This window comes from Carassius gibelio, chromosome B14 (genome assembly GCF_023724105.1).
Source record: "Carassius gibelio isolate Cgi1373 ecotype wild population from Czech Republic chromosome B14, carGib1.2-hapl.c, whole genome shotgun sequence".
Taxonomy (NCBI): domain Eukaryota; kingdom Metazoa; phylum Chordata; class Actinopteri; order Cypriniformes; family Cyprinidae; genus Carassius; species Carassius gibelio.
This window is the reverse complement of record NC_068409.1, coordinates 16,196,965-16,213,086: the sequence shown is the minus strand read 5'-3', so window position 1 is coordinate 16,213,086 and position 16,122 is coordinate 16,196,965. Positions and strand designations below refer to the sequence as shown.

The 16,122-nt window shown below is 34.4% G+C and overlaps 1 long non-coding RNA gene across 1 annotated transcript in view; it reads left to right on the top strand.

The window, feature by feature from the left end:
• The window catches only part of LOC127971826 (uncharacterized), a 110,697-nt gene that overhangs the window by 36,605 nt on the left and 57,970 nt on the right, over window positions 1-16,122 (top strand). Inside the window, exon 3 of the long non-coding RNA XR_008156927.1 lies at window positions 7,274-7,432. This is a non-coding gene — a long non-coding RNA (uncharacterized LOC127971826). The remainder of the gene's footprint in view (window positions 1-7,273; window positions 7,433-16,122) is intronic.

Sequence of the window (16,122 nt, the reverse complement as noted above, 5' to 3'; positions counted from 1 at the left end):
ATCTTTTATTCAGGTTGATTTAAATTGCTAAGAAGTGATATCAAAGATTAATATTGTTAGAAGAGATTTATATTTTGAATAAACGCTGTTCTTTAAAAAAAAAAAAAAATTATACATCGCAGAATCCTTAAAAAAGTATCGCAGATTCCAAAATAATATTTGATAGCACAACTGTTAATAGTTCTAATAATAAATCATCATATTTTCATGATTTCTAAAGATCATGTGACACTGAAGACTGGAGGAATGATGCTGAAAATACAGCTGCACATCACAGAAATAAATTATATTTTAAAGGATATTAATATATAAACCATTATTTTATATATTTTATTTTGATCATTTTGAATTATTACTGAAATACAACCTTTTTTTCTTTCAAACAGTTCATTGAACAATAATAAATGAAGAACCTGAAGCTGACAATGAAGTAAATGTATAATAATTAGCAAAGATGATTAATTTAGTGCTGTAAATGGGCGTGTGAGCGGCGGACACGCGCCGCGGAGCAGAGGCGCGTGAGGACCAAACACAGCAGAACGGTAGGAAACTTCACTCCTCTTATTATTTATCTTTTACTATAGCGATTTATTTTTAGATATGTGATCTGAGTCTTTCATAGAGTTGTAGAGTTATTAGAGAAATAGAGTTATTTTTTACATTCTTTGGTCGAAGTTTTCAGATCGGCACTTCGGAGAATGTTCGCGACTCGGTTGATTCAGATCGGCACTTCGGAGCCTGTTCGCTACTCGGTTGATTCAGATCGGCACTTCGGAGCATGTTCGCGCCCTCGGTTGATTTCAGATCGGCACTTCGGAGCATGTTCGCGACTCGGTTGATTCAGATCGGCACTTCGGAGAATGTTCGCGACTCGGTTGATTCAGATCGGCACTTCGGAGCATGTTCGCGACTCGGTTGATTCAGATCGGCACTTCGGAGCATGTTCGCGCCCTCGGTTGATTTCAGATCGGCACTTCGGAGCCTGTTCGCGACTCGGTTGATTCAGATCTGCACAAAATAAAATAAAAATAAAATATCAAACGATTGTTTACCTTTTTTCCCTATAGGTTCCCTTCTATTAGCGCTAATTTAATTAGTTTTGTTCACCTAGTTGTTTTATCCTATTTAGTTCAGATCTAATAAAGTTTTTATGTTCGCTTTTAGGCCTTTCTAATCAATTTAAGTTCGGTTCTTTTCTTATTCAGTGGTTTCTGCTATGCAGTATTACTTAGACTGCTTCAAAGTAACCTTTTTCTTTGTTCTAACACAAATGATAGACAACCAAACTCAACATTCAAGAAGGGAGAAAAAAATAAATAAATAAGAAAATGCACAAAAGTTACAAAATTCTCAAAGTTGCTTTCACAATTCTGTACGCACAATTCTGGTGACAGTCAGTCACTCAGTCCAACTGCTGTCTGCAGGAAGGAAAATATAGCAGTCTTTACAGTCTAACCAGGATGGAGAATACCCAGGTGAATTTGCTTTCCTTTACAGGTCGCTGATATATAACAACAGTCTCTGTTCTCCTCAGTGGTTTGTAGGGTGGCTCGCCATCTCAGATTTCGCCAATGTAGCATCTCAGAACAAATTACATTTACAATCATAAAGTCAAAGTTATTTTTCTTTACTCAACCGATCACTGTCAGCGTCACCTCTCGTCTCTTCATCTCAATTAGCACGTTCTCGATCTCTTCCCTATTCAGCACATGCGTTTTTTCTTAAAGGGGCCGTGTTCTTTTTTTTCCTCCTCACATTAAACAGCGTTTTAAACATTTAAATTGGTTAGTTAAGTAACAGAATGTAATTTAAAGACACTCATTCATACCCATTCACACACTCATTCATACACAGACTGGGTGTGTGCCATTAAAGGCGCCATCCAGCTCATCGGGAGCAGCTGGGGTTAGGTGTCTTGCTCAAGGACACCTCCACACTTAGTCAGGTGGAGCCAGGGATCGAACCACCAACCTTCCGGTTTGTAGACAACCTACATGAACCACTAAATAAAAAGTTAAAAAGAAGAGCATTTATTTAAAATATAAATATTTTCTAACAATATTCACTACAGTTCAATAGTTTGGGGTCAGTAAATTTTTATCGTTTTTTTTTAACAGAAATTGTATTCTTTATTAGATTTTAGAATCTTCTATTCAGGATGTGTTAAATTGATAAGAAGTGATATCAAAGATTAATATTGTTAGAAGAGATTTATATTTTGAATAAACTCTGTTTTTAAAAAAAAATATACATCGCAGAATCCTTAAAAAAGTATCGCAGATTCCAAAATAATATTTGATAGCACAACTGTTAATAGTTCTAATAATAAATCATCATATTTTCATGATTTCTAAAGATCATGTGACACTGAAGACTGGAGGAATGATGCTGAAAATACAGTTGCACATCACAAAAATAAATTATATTTTAAAGGATATTAAAATATAAACCATTATTTTATATATTTTATTTTGATAATTTTGAATTATTACTGAAATACAACCTTTTTTTTTGTTTCAAACAGTTCATTGAACAATAATAAATGAAGTACCTGAAGCTGACAATGAAGTAAATGTATAATAATTAGCAAAGATGATTAATTTAGCGCTGTAAACGCGCGTATGAGCGGCGGACACGCGCCGCAGAGCGTCAGACGCGCGTGAGGACCAAACACAGTAGAATGGTAGGAAACTTCACTCCTCTTATTATTTCTCTTTTACTATAGCGATTTATTTTTATATACGTGATCTGAGTCTTTCATAGAGTTGTAGAGTTATTAGAGAAATAGAGTTATTTTTTACATTCTTTGGTCGAAGTTTTCAGATCGGGACTTCGGAGCAGGAAGTGTTTGTCAAACAGTTAATTTGTGATAAATGAATATTTGACCTGAGGCTTTTTTTTAACCTGTCGATGTGATTTTTAAATGATTTCAATGACTTTTGGATGTCAATACTTCTTGTACCTCAGTTGCATGTGTTGTGTTTTATGAATTGTGGATGGATTAATCAACTGAGAATTAAAGTTGAACATTAATTATCATGAACTCTTAAATATCATGATGAAAAGAAAAGGTAATATTGCATATAAAATTATATATAAGTATGAACTAACTTGCCAATGCAGTAAATATTCTTACTCTACCCTAAATCAGTGAAAAAATCTTTGGCCCAGTTTACAGAAAAGTGTACTCACACATCCTTTCATTATGATGCAACATAGTTTTCTCCTCAGATGAGTATTTAACATCTTTATTATTGATCATGTGTCACATGATCTTCAGAAATCAGAATAATATGATGATTTATTATCAGAGTTGTGCTGCTGAAACTGTGATACTTCTTTCAGGATTCTTTGATCAATGAAAATGTAAAAAGAAGAGCATTTATTTAAAATAGAAGACTTTTCTAACAATATTCAATACAGTTCAATAGTTTGGGGTCAGTACATTTTTATCCTTTCTTTTTTATAAGAAATTGTATTCTTTATTAGATTTTAGAATCTTTTATTCAGGTTGATTTAAATTGCTAAGAAGTGATATCAAATATTAATATTGTTAGAAGAGATTTATATTTTGAATAAACGCTGTTCTTTAAAAAAAAAATATATATATATACATCGCAGAATCCTTAAAAAAGTATCGCAGATTCCAAAATAATATTTGATAGCAAAACTGTTAATAGTTCTAATAATAAATCATCATATTTTCATGATTTCTAAAGATCATGTGCCACTGAAGACTGGAGGAATGATGCTGAAAATACAGCTGCACATCACAGAAATAAATTATATTTTAAAGGATATTAAAATATAAACCATTATTTTATATATTTTATTTTGATCATTTTGAATTATTACTGAAATACAACCTTTTTTTTCTTTCCAACAGTTCATTGAACAATAATAAATGAAGAACCTGAAGCTGACAATGAAGTAAATGTATAATAATTAGCAAAGATGATTAATTTAGTGCTGTAAACGGGCGTGTGAGCGGCGGACACGCGCCGCGGAGCGTCAGAGGCACGTGAGGACCAAACACAGCAGAACGGTAGGAAACTTCACTCCTCTTATTATTTATCTTTTACTATAGCGATTTATTTTTAGATATGTGATCTGAGTCTTTCATAGAGTTGTAGAGTTATTAGAGAAATAGAGTTATTTTTTACATTTTTTGGTCGAAGTTTTCAGATCGGCACTTCGGAGCCTGTTCGCGACTCAGTTGATTCAGATCGGCACTTCGGAGCATGTTCGCGCCCTCGGTTGATTTCAGATCGGCACTTCGGAGCATGTTCGCGACTCGGTTGATTCAGATCGGCACTTCGGAGCATGTTCGCGCCCTCGGTTGATTTCAGATCGGCACTTCGGAGCCTGTTCGCGACTCGGTTGATTCAGATCTGCACAAAATAAAATAAAAATAAAATATCAAACGATTGTTTACCTTTTTTCCCTATAGGTTCCCTTCTATTAGCGCTAATTTAATTAGTTTTGTTCACCTAGTTGTTTTATCCTATTTAGTTCAGATCTAATAAAATTTTTATGTTCGCTTTTAGGCCTTTCTAATCAATTTAAGTTCGGTTCTTTTCTTATTCAGTGGTTTCTGCTATGCAGTATTACTTAGACTGCTTCAAAGTAACCTTTTTCTTTGTTCTAACACAAATGATAGACAACCAAACTCAACATTCAAGAAGGGAGAAAAAAATAAATAAATAAGAAAATGCACAAAAGTTACAAAATTCTCAAAGTTGCTTTCACAATTCTGTACGCACAATTCTGGTGACAGTCAGTCACTCAGTCCAACTGCTGTCTGCAGGAAGGAAAATATAGCAGTCTTTACAGTCTTACCAGGATGGAGAATACCCAGGTGAATTTGCTTTCCTTTACAGGTCGCTGATATATAACAACAGTCTCTGTTCTCCTCAGTGGTTTGTAGGGTGGCTCGCCATCTCAGATTTCGCCAATGTAGCATCTCAGAAAAAAATACATTTACTTGTACAATCATAAAGTCAAAGTTATTTTTCTTTACTCAACCGATCACTGTCAGCGTCACCTCTCGTCTCTTCATCTCAATTAGCACGTTCTCTCTCTCTTCCCTATTCAGCACATGCGTTTTTTCTTAAAGGGGCCGTGTTCTTTTTTTTCCTCCTCACATTAAACAGCGTTTTAAACATTTAAATTGGTTAGTTAAGTAACAGAATGTAATTTAAAGACACTCATTCATACCCATTCACACACTCATTCATACACAGACTGGGTGTGTGCCATTAAAGGCGCCATCCAGCTCATCGGGAGCAGCTGGGGTTAGGTGTCTTGCTCAAGGACACCTCCACACTTAGTCAGGTGGAGCCAGGGATCGAACCACCAACCTTCCGGTTTGTAGACAACCTACATGAACCACTAAATAAAAAGTTAAAAAGAAGAGCATTTATTTAAAATATAAATATTTTCTAACAATATTAACTACGGTTCAATAGTTTGGGGTCAGTAAATTTTTATCGTTTTTTTTAACAGAAATTGTATTCTTTATTAGATTTTAGAATCTTCTATTCAGGATGTGTTAAATTGATAAGAAGTGATATCAAAGATTAATATTGTTAGAAGAGATTTATATTTTGAATAAACTCTGTTCTTTAAAAAAAATATACATCGCAGAATCCTTAAAAAAGTATCACAGATTCCAAAATAATATTTGATAGCACAACTGTTAATAGTTCTAATAATAAATCATCATATTTTCATGATTTCTAAAGATCATGTGACACTGAAGACTGGAGGAATGATGCTGAAAATACAGTTGCACATCACAAAAATAAATTATATTTTAAAGGATATTAAAATATAAACCATTATTTTATATATTTTATTTTGATAATTTTGAATTATTACTGAAATACAACCTTTTTTTTTGTTTCAAACAGTTCATTGAACAATAATAAATGAAGTACCTGAAGCTGACAATGAAGTAAATGTATAATAATTAGCAAAGATGATTAATTTAGCGCTGTAAACGCGCGTATGAGCGGCGGACACGCGCCGCAGAGCGTCAGACGCGCGTGAGGACCAAACACAGTAGAATGGTAGGAAACTTCACTCCTCTTATTATTTCTCTTTTACTATAGCGATTTATTTTTATATACGTGATCTGAGTCTTACATAGAGTTGGAGAGTTATTAGAGAAATAGAGTTATTTTTTACATTCTTTGGTCGAAGTTTTCAGATCGGGACTTCGGAGCAGGAAGTGTTTGTCAAACAGTTAATTTGTGATAAATGAATATTTGACCTGAGGCTTTTTTTTAACCTGTCGATGTGATTTTTAAATGATTTCAATGACTTTTGGATGTCAATACTTCTTGTACCTCAGTTGCATGTGTTGTGTTTTATGAATTGTGGATGGATTAATCAACTGAGAATTAAAGTTGAACATTAATTATCATGAACTCTTAAATATCATGATGAAAAGAAAAGGTAATATTGCATATAAAATTATATCTAAGTATGAACTAACTTGCCAATGCAGTAAATATTCTTACTCTACCCTAAATCAGTGAAAAAATCTTTGGCCCAGTTTACAGAAAAGTGTACTCACACATCCTTTCATTATGATGCAACATAGTTTTCTCCTCAGATGAGTATTTAACATCTTTATTATTGATCATGTGTCACATGATCTTCAGAAATCAGAATAATATGATGATTTATTATCAGAGTTGTGCTGCTGAAACTGTGATACTTCTTTCAGGATTCTTTGATCAATGAAAATGTAAAAAGAAGAGCATTTATTTAAAATAGAAGACTTTTCTAACAATATTCAATACAGTTCAATAGTTTGGGGTCAGTACATTTTTATCCTTTCTTTTTTATAAGAAATTGTATTCTTTATTAGATTTTAGAATCTTTTATTCAGGTTGATTTAAATTGCTAAGAAGTGATATCAAATATTAATATTGTTAGAAGAGATTTATATTTTGAATAAACGCTGTTCTTTAAAAAAAAATATATATATATACATCGCAGAATCCTTAAAAAAGTATCGCAGATTCCAAAATAATATTTGATAGCACAACTGTTAATAGTTCTAATAATAAATCATCATATTTTCATGATTTCTAAAGATCATGTGACACTGAAGACTGGAGGAATGATGCTGAAAATACAGCTGCACATCACAGAAATAAATTATATTTTAAAGGATATTAAAATATAAACCATTATTTTATATATTTTATTTTGATCATTTTGAATTATTACTGAAATACAACCTTTTTTTTCTTTCAAACAGTTCATTGAACAATAATAAATGAAGAACCTGAAGCTGACAATGAAGTAAATGTATAATAATTAGCAAAGATGATTAATTTAGTGCTGTAAACGGGCGTGTGAGCGGCGGACACGCGCCGCGGAGCGTCAGAGGCACGTGAGGACCAAACACAGCAGAACGGTAGGAAACTTCACTCCTCTTATTATTTATCTTTTACTATAGCGATTTATTTTTAGATATGTGATCTGAGTCTTTCATAGAGTTGTAGAGTTATTAGAGAAATAGAGTTATTTTTTACATTTTTTGCTCGAAGTTTTCAGATCGGCACTTCGGAGCCTGTTCGCTACTCGGTTGATTCAGATCGGCACTTCGGAGCATGTTCGCGCCCTCGGTTGATTTCAGATCGGCACTTCGGAGCATGTTCGCGACTCGGTTGATTCAGATCTGCACAAAATAAAATAAAAATAAAATATCAAACGATTGTTTACCTTTTTTCCCTATAGGTTCCCTTCTATTAGCGCTAATTTAATTAGTTTTGTTCACCTAGTTGTTTTATCCTATTTAGTTCAGATCTAATAAAGTTTTTATGTTCGCTTTTAGGCCTTTCTAATCAATTTAAGTTCGGTTCTTTTCTTATTCAGTGGTTTCTGCTATGCAGTATTACTTAGACTGCTTCAAAGTAACCTTTTTCTTTTTTCTAACACAAATGATAGACAACCAAACTCAACATTCAAGAAGGGAGAAAAAAATAAATAAATAAGAAAATGCACAAAAGTTACAAAATTCTCAAAGTTGCTTTCACAATTCTGTACGCACAATTCTGGTGACAGTCAGTCACTCAGTCCAACTGCTGTCTGCAGGAAGGAAAATTTAGCAGTCTTTACAGTCTTACCAGGATGGAGAATACCCAGGTGAATTTGCTTTCCTTTACAGGTCGCTGATATATAACAACAGTCTCTGTTCTCCTCAGTGGTTTGTCGGGTGGCTCGCCATCTCAGATTTCGCCAATGTAGCATCTCAGAACAAATTACATTTACAATCATAAAGTCAAAGTTATTTTTCTTTACTCAACCGATCACTGTCAGCGTCACCTCTCGTCTCTTCATCTCAATTAGCACGTTCTCTCTCTCTTCCCTATTCAGCACATGCGTTTTTTCTTAAAGGGGCCGTGTTCTTTTTTTTCCTCCTCACATTAAACAGCGTTTTAAACATTTAAATTGGTTAGTTAAGTAACAGAATGTAATTTAAAGACACTCATTCATTCCCATTCACACACTCATTCATACACCGACTGCGGTGTGTGCCATTAAAGGCGCCATCCAGCTCATCGGGAGCAGCTGGGGTTAGGTGTCTTGCTCAAGGACACCTCGACACTTAGTCAGGTGGAGCCAGGGATCGAACCACCAACCTTCCGGTTTGTAGACAACCTATATGAACCACTAAATAAAAAGTTAAAAAGAAGAGCATTTATTTAAAATATAAATATTTTCTAACAATATTCACTACAGTTCAATAGTTTGGGGTCAGTAAATTTTTATCCTTTTTTTTATAAGAAATTGTATTCTTTATTAGATTTTAGAATCTTTTATTCAGGATGTGTTAAATTGATAAGAAGTGATATCAAAGATTAATATTGTTAGAAGAGATTTATATTTTGAATAAACTCTGTTCTTTAAAAAAAAATTATACATCGCAGAATCCTTAAAAAAGTATCGCAGATTCCAAAATAATATTTGATAGCACAACTGTTAATAGTTCTAATAATAAATCATCATATTTTCATGATTTCTAAAGATCATGTGACACTGAAGACTGGAGGAATGATGCTGAAAATACAGTTGCACATCACAAAAATAAATTATATTTTAAAGGATATTAAAATATAAACCATTATTTTATATATTTTATTTTGATAATTTTGAATTATTACTGAAATACAACCTTTTTTTTGTTTCAAACAGTTCATTGAACAATAATAAATGAAGTACCTGAAGCTGACAATGAAGTAAATGTATAATAATTAGCAAAGATGATTAATTTAGCGCTGTAAACGCGCGCGTGAGCGGCGGACACGAGCGAGAGGACCAAACACAGCAGAACGATAGGAAACTTCACTCCTCTTATTATTTCTCTTTTAATATAGCGATTTATTTTTAGATACGTGATCTGAGTCTTTCATAGAGTTGTAGAGTTATTAGAGAAATAGAGTTATTTTTTACATTCTTTGGTCGAAGTTTTAAGATCGGGACTTCGGAGCATGTTCGCGACTCGGTTGATTCAGATCGGCACTTCGGAGCCTGTTCGCTACTCGGTTGATTCAGATCGGCACTTCGGAGCATGTTCGCGCCCTCGGTTGATTTCAGATCGGCACTTCGGAGCATGTTCGCGACTCGGTTGATTCAGATCGGCACTTCGGAGAATGTTCGCGACTCGGTTGATTCAGATCGGCACTTCGGAGCATGTTCGCGACTCGGTTGATTCAGATCGGCACTTCGGAGCATGTTCGCGCCCTCGGTTGATTTCAGATCGGCACTTCGGAGCCAGTTCGCGACTCGGTTGATTCAGATCTGCACAAAATAAAATAAAAATAAAATATCAAACGATTGTTTACCTTTTTTCCCTATAGGTTCCCTTCTATTAGCGCTAATTTAATTAGTTTTGTTCACCTAGTTGTTTTATCCTATTTAGTTCAGATCTAATAAAGTTTTTATGTTCGCTTTTAGGCCTTTCTAATCAATTTAAGTTCGGTTCTTTTCTTATTCAGTGGTTTCTGCTATGCAGTATTACTTAGACTGCTTCAAAGTAACCTTTTTCTTTGTTCTAACACAAATGATAGACAACCAAACTCAACATTCAAGAAGGGAGAAAAAAATAAATAAATAAGAAAATGCACAAAAGTTACAAAATTCTCAAAGTTGCTTTCACAATTCTGTACGCACAATTCTGGTGACAGTCAGTCACTCAGTCCAACTGCTGTCTGCAGGAAGGAAAATATAGCAGTCTTTACAGTCTTACCAGGATGGAGAATACCCAGGTGAATTTGCTTTCCTTTACAGGTGGCTGATATATAACAACAGTCTCTGTTCTCCTCAGTGGTTTGTCGGGTGGCTCGCCATCTCAGATTTCGCCAATGTAGCATCTCAGAAAAAATTACATTTACTTGTACAATCATAAAGTCAAAGTTATTTTTCTTTACTCAACCGATCACTGTCAGCGTCACCTCTCGTCTCTTCATCTCAATTAGCACGTTCTCTCTCTCTTCCCTATTCAGCACATGCGTTTTTTCTTAAAGGGGCCGTGTTCTTTTTTTTCCTCCTCACATTAAACAGCGTTTTAAACATTTAAATTGGTTAGTTAAGTAACAGAATGTAATTTAAAGACACTCATTCATACCCATTCACACACTCATTCATACACAGACTGGGTGTGTGCCATTAAAGGCGCCATCCAGCTCATCGGGAGCAGCTGGGGTTAGGTGTCTTGCTCAAGGACACCTCCACACTTAGTCAGGTGGAGCCAGGGATCGAACCACCAACCTTCCGGTTTGTAGACAACCTACATGAACCACTAAATAAAAAGTTAAAAAGAAGAGCATTTATTTAAAATATAAATATTTTCTAACAATATTCACTACAGTTCAATAGTTTGGGGTCAGTAAATTTTTATCGTTTTTTTTAACAGAAATTGTATTCTTTATTAGATTTTAGAATCTTCTATTCAGGATGTGTTAAATTGATAAGAAGTGATATCAAAGATTAATATTGTTAGAAGAGATTTATATTTTGAATAAACTCTGTTCTTTAAAAAAAATATACATCGCAGAATCCTTAAAAAAGTATGGCAGATTCCAAAATAATATTTGATAGCACAACTGTTAATAGTTCTAATAATAAATCATCATATTTTCATGATTTCTAAAGATCATGTGACACTGAAGACTGGAGGAATGATGCTGAAAATACAGTTGCACATCACAAAAATAAATTATATTTTAAAGGATATTAAAATATAAACCATTATTTTATATATTTTATTTTGATAATTTTGAATTATTACTGAAATACAACCTTTTTTTTTTGTTTCAAACAGTTCATTGAACAATAATAAATGAAGTACCTGAAGCTGACAATGAAGTAAATGTATAATAATTAGCAAAGATGATTAATTTAGCGCTGTAAACGCGCGTATGAGCGGCGGACACGCGCCGCAGAGCGTCAGACGCGCGTGAGGACCAAACACAGTAGAATGGTAGGAAACTTCACTCCTCTTATTATTTCTCTTTTACTATAGCGATTTATTTTTATATACGTGATCTGAGTCTTTCATAGAGTTGTAGAGTTATTAGAGAAATAGAGTTATTTTTTACATTCTTTGGTCGAAGTTTTCAGATCGGGACTTCGGAGCAGGAAGTGTTTGTCAAACAGTTAATTTGTGATAAATGAATATTTGACCTGAGGCTTTTTTTAACCTGTCGATGTGATTTTTAAATGATTTCAATGACTTTTGGATGTCAATACTTCTTGTACCTCAGTTGCATGTGTTGTGTTTTATGAATTGTGGATGGATTAATCAACTGAGAATTAAAGTTGAACATTAATTATCATGAACTCTTAAATATCATGATGAAAAGAAAAGGTAATATTGCATATAAAATTATATCTAAGTATGAACTAACTTGCCAATGCAGTAAATATTCTTACTCTACCCTAAATCAGTGAAAAAATCTTTGGCCCAGTTTACAGAAAAGTGTACTCACACATCCTTTCATTATGATGCAACATAGTTTTCTCCTCAGATGAGTATTTAACATCTTTATTATTGATCATGTGTCACATGATCTTCAGAAATCAGAATAATATGATGATTTATTATCAGAGTTGTGCTGCTGAAACTGTGATACTTCTTTCAGGATTCTTTGATCAATGAAAATGTAAAAAGAAGAGCATTTATTTAAAATAGAAGACTTTTCTAACAATATTCAATACAGTTCAATAGTTTGGGGTCAGTACATTTTTATCCTTTCTTTTTTATAAGAAATTGTATTCTATATTAGATTTTAGAATCTTTTATTCAGGTTGATTTAAATTGCTAAGAAGTGATATCAAAGATTAATATTGTTAGAAGAGATTTATATTTTGAATAAACGCTGTTCTTTAAAAAAAAAAAAAAAATTATATATCGCAGAATCCTTAAAAAAGTATCGCAGATTCCAAAATAATATTTGATAGCACAACTGTTAATAGTTCTAATAATAAATCATCATATTTTCATGATTTCTAAAGATCATGTGACACTGAAGACTGGAGGAATGATGCTGAAAATACAGCTGCACATCACAGAAATAAATTATATTTTAAAGGATATTAATATATAAACCATTATTTTATATATTTTATTTTGATCATTTTGAATTATTACTGAAATACAACCTTTTTTTCTTTCAAACAGTTCATTGAACAATAATAAATGAAGAACCTGAAGCTGACAATGAAGTATATGTATAATAATTAGCAAAGATGATTAATTTAGTGCTGTAAATGGGCGTGTGAGCGGCGGACACGCGCCGCGGAGCAGAGGCGCGTGAGGACCAAACACAGCAGAACGGTAGGAAACTTCACTCCTCTTATTATTTATCTTTTACTATAGCGATTTATTTTTAGATATGTGATCTGAGTCTTTCATAGAGTTGTAGAGTTATTAGAGAAATAGAGTTATTTTTTACATTCTTTGGTCGAAGTTTTCAGATCGGCACTTCGGAGCCTGTTCGCGACTCGGTTGATTCAGATCGGCACTTCGGAGAATGTTCGCGACTCGGTTGATTCAGATCGGCACTTCGGAGCCTGTTCGCTACTCGGTTGATTCAGATCGGCACTTCGGAGAATGTTCGCGCCCTCGGTTGATTTCAGATCGGCACTTCGGAGCATGTTCGCGACTCGGTTGATTCAGATCGGCACTTCGGAGAATGTTCGCGACTCGGTTGATTCAGATCGGCACTTCGGAGCCTGTTCGCGACTCGGTTGATTCAGATCGGCACTTCGGAGCATGTTCGCGCCCTCGGTTGATTTCAGATCGGCACTTCGGAGCATGTTCGCGACTCGGTTGATTCAGATCGGCACTTCGGAGCATGTTCGCGCCCTCGGTTGATTTCAGATCGGCACTTCGGAGCCTGTTCGCGACTCGGTTGATTCAGATCTGCACAAAATAAAATAAAAATAAAATATCAAACGATTGTTTACCTTTTTTCCCTATAGGTTCCCTTCTATTAGCGTTAATTTAATTAGTTTTGTTCACCTAGTTGTTTTATCCTATTTAGTTCAGATCTAATAAAGTTTTTATGTTCGCTTTTAGGCCTTTCTAATCAATTTAAGTTCGGTTCTTTTCTTATTCAGTGGTTTCTGCTATGCAGTATTACTTAGACTGCTTCAAAGTAACCTTTTTCTTTGTTCTAACACAAATGATAGACAACCAAACTCAACATTCAAGAAGGGAGAAAAAAATAAATAAATAAGAAAATGCACAAAAGTTACAAAATTCTCAAAGTTGCTTTCACAATTCTGTACGCACAATTCTGGTGACAGTCAGTCACTCAGTCCAACTGCTGTCTGCAGGAAGGAAAATATAGCAGTCTTTACAGTCTTACCAGGATGGAGAATACCCAGGTGAATTTGCTTTCCTTTACAGGTCGCTGATATATAACAACAGTCTCTGTTCTCCTCAGTGGTTTGTCGGGTGGCTCGCCATCTCAGATTTCGCCAATGTAGCATCTCAGAAAAAATTACATTTACTTGTACAATCATAAAGTCAAAGTTATTTTTCTTTACTCAACCGATCACTGTCACCTCTCGTCTCTTCATCTCAATTAGCACGTTTTCTCTCTCTTCCCTATTCAGCACATGCGTTTTTTCTTAAAGGGGCCGTGTTCTTTTTTTTCCTCCTCACATTAAACAGCGTTTTAAACATTTAAATTGGTTAGTTAAGTTTCAGAATGTAATTTAAAGACACTCATTCATACCCATTCACACACTCATTCATACACCGACTGGGTGTGTGCCATTAAAGGCGCCATCCAGCTCATCGGGAGCAGCTGGGGTTAGGTGTCTTGCTCAAGGACACCTCCACACTTAGTCAGGTGGAGCCAGGGATCGAACCACCAACCTTCCGGTTTGTAGACAACCTACATGAACCACTAAATAAAAAGTTAAAAAGAAGAGCATTTATTTAAAATATAAATATTTTCTAACAATATTCACTACAGTTCAATAGTTTGGGGTCAGTAAATTTTTATCGTTTTTTTTTTACAGAAATTGTATTCTTTATTAGATTTTAGAATCTTCTATTCAGGATGTGTTAAATTGATAAGAAGTGATATCAAAGATTAATATTGTTAGAAGAGATTTATATTTTGAATAAACTCTGTTCTTTAAAAAAAATATACATCGCAGAATCCTTAAAAAAGTATCGCAGATTCCAAAGTAATATCGGCACTTCGGAGCCTGTTCGCTACTCGGTTGATTCAGATCGGCACTTCGGAGCATGTTTGCGACTCGGTTGATTCAGATCGGCACTTCGGAGCCTGTTCGCGATTCGGTTGATTCAGATCGGCACTTCGGAGCCTGTTCGCGACTCGGTTGATTCAGATCTGCACAAAATAAAATAAAAATAAAATATCAAACGATTGTTTACCTTTTTTCCCTATAGGTTCCCTTCTATTAGCGCTAATTTAATTAGTTTTGTTCACCTAGTTGTTTTATCCTATTTAGTTCCGATCTAATAAAGTTTTTATGTTCGCTTTTAGGCCTTTCTAATCAATTTAAGTTCGGTTCTTTTCTTATTCAGTGGTTTCTGCTATGCAGTATTACTTAGACTGCTTCAAAGTAACCTTTTTCTTTGTTCTAACACAAATGATAGACAACCAAACTCAACATTCAAGAAGGGAGAAAAAAATAAATAAATAAGAAACTGCACAAAAGTTACAAAATTCTCAAAGTTGCTTTCACAATTCTGTACGCACAATTCTGGTGACAGTCAGTCACTCAGTCCAACTGCTGTCTGCAGGAAGGAAAATATAGCAGTCTTTACAGTCTAACCAGGATGGAGAATACCCAGGTGAATTTGCTTTCCTTTACAGGTCGCTGATATATAACAACAGTCTCTGTTCTCCTCAGTGGTTTGTAGGGTGGCTCGCCATCTCAGATTTCGCCAATGTAGCATCTCAGAACAAATTACATTTACAATCATAAAGTCAAAGTTATTTTTCTTTACTCAACCGATCACTGTCAGCGTCACCTCTCGTCTCTTCATCTCAATTAGCACGTTCTCGATCTCTTCCCTATTCAGCACATGCGTTTTTTCTTAAAGGGGCCGTGTTCTTTTTTTTCCTCCTCACATTAAACAGCGTTTTAAACATTTAAATTGGTTAGTTAAGTAACAGAATGTAATTTAAAGACACTCATTCATACCCATTCACACACTCATTCATACACCGACTGCGGTGTGTGCCATTAAAGGCGCCATCCAGCTCATCGGGAGCAGCTGGGGTTAGGTGTCTTGCTCAAGGACACCTCGACACTTAGTCAGGTGGAGCCAGGGATCGAACCACCAACCTTCCGGTTTGTAGACAACCTATATGAACCACTAAATAAAAAGTTAAAAAGAAGAGCATTTATTTAAAATATAAATATTTTCTAACAATATTCACTACAGTTCAATAGTTTGGGGTCAGTAAATTTTTATCGTTTTTTTTAACAGAAATTGTATTCTTTATTAGATTTTAGAATCTTCTATTCAGGATGTGTTAAATTGATAAGAAGTGATATCAAAGATTAATATTGTTAGAAGAGATTTATATTTTGAATAAACTCTGTTCTTTA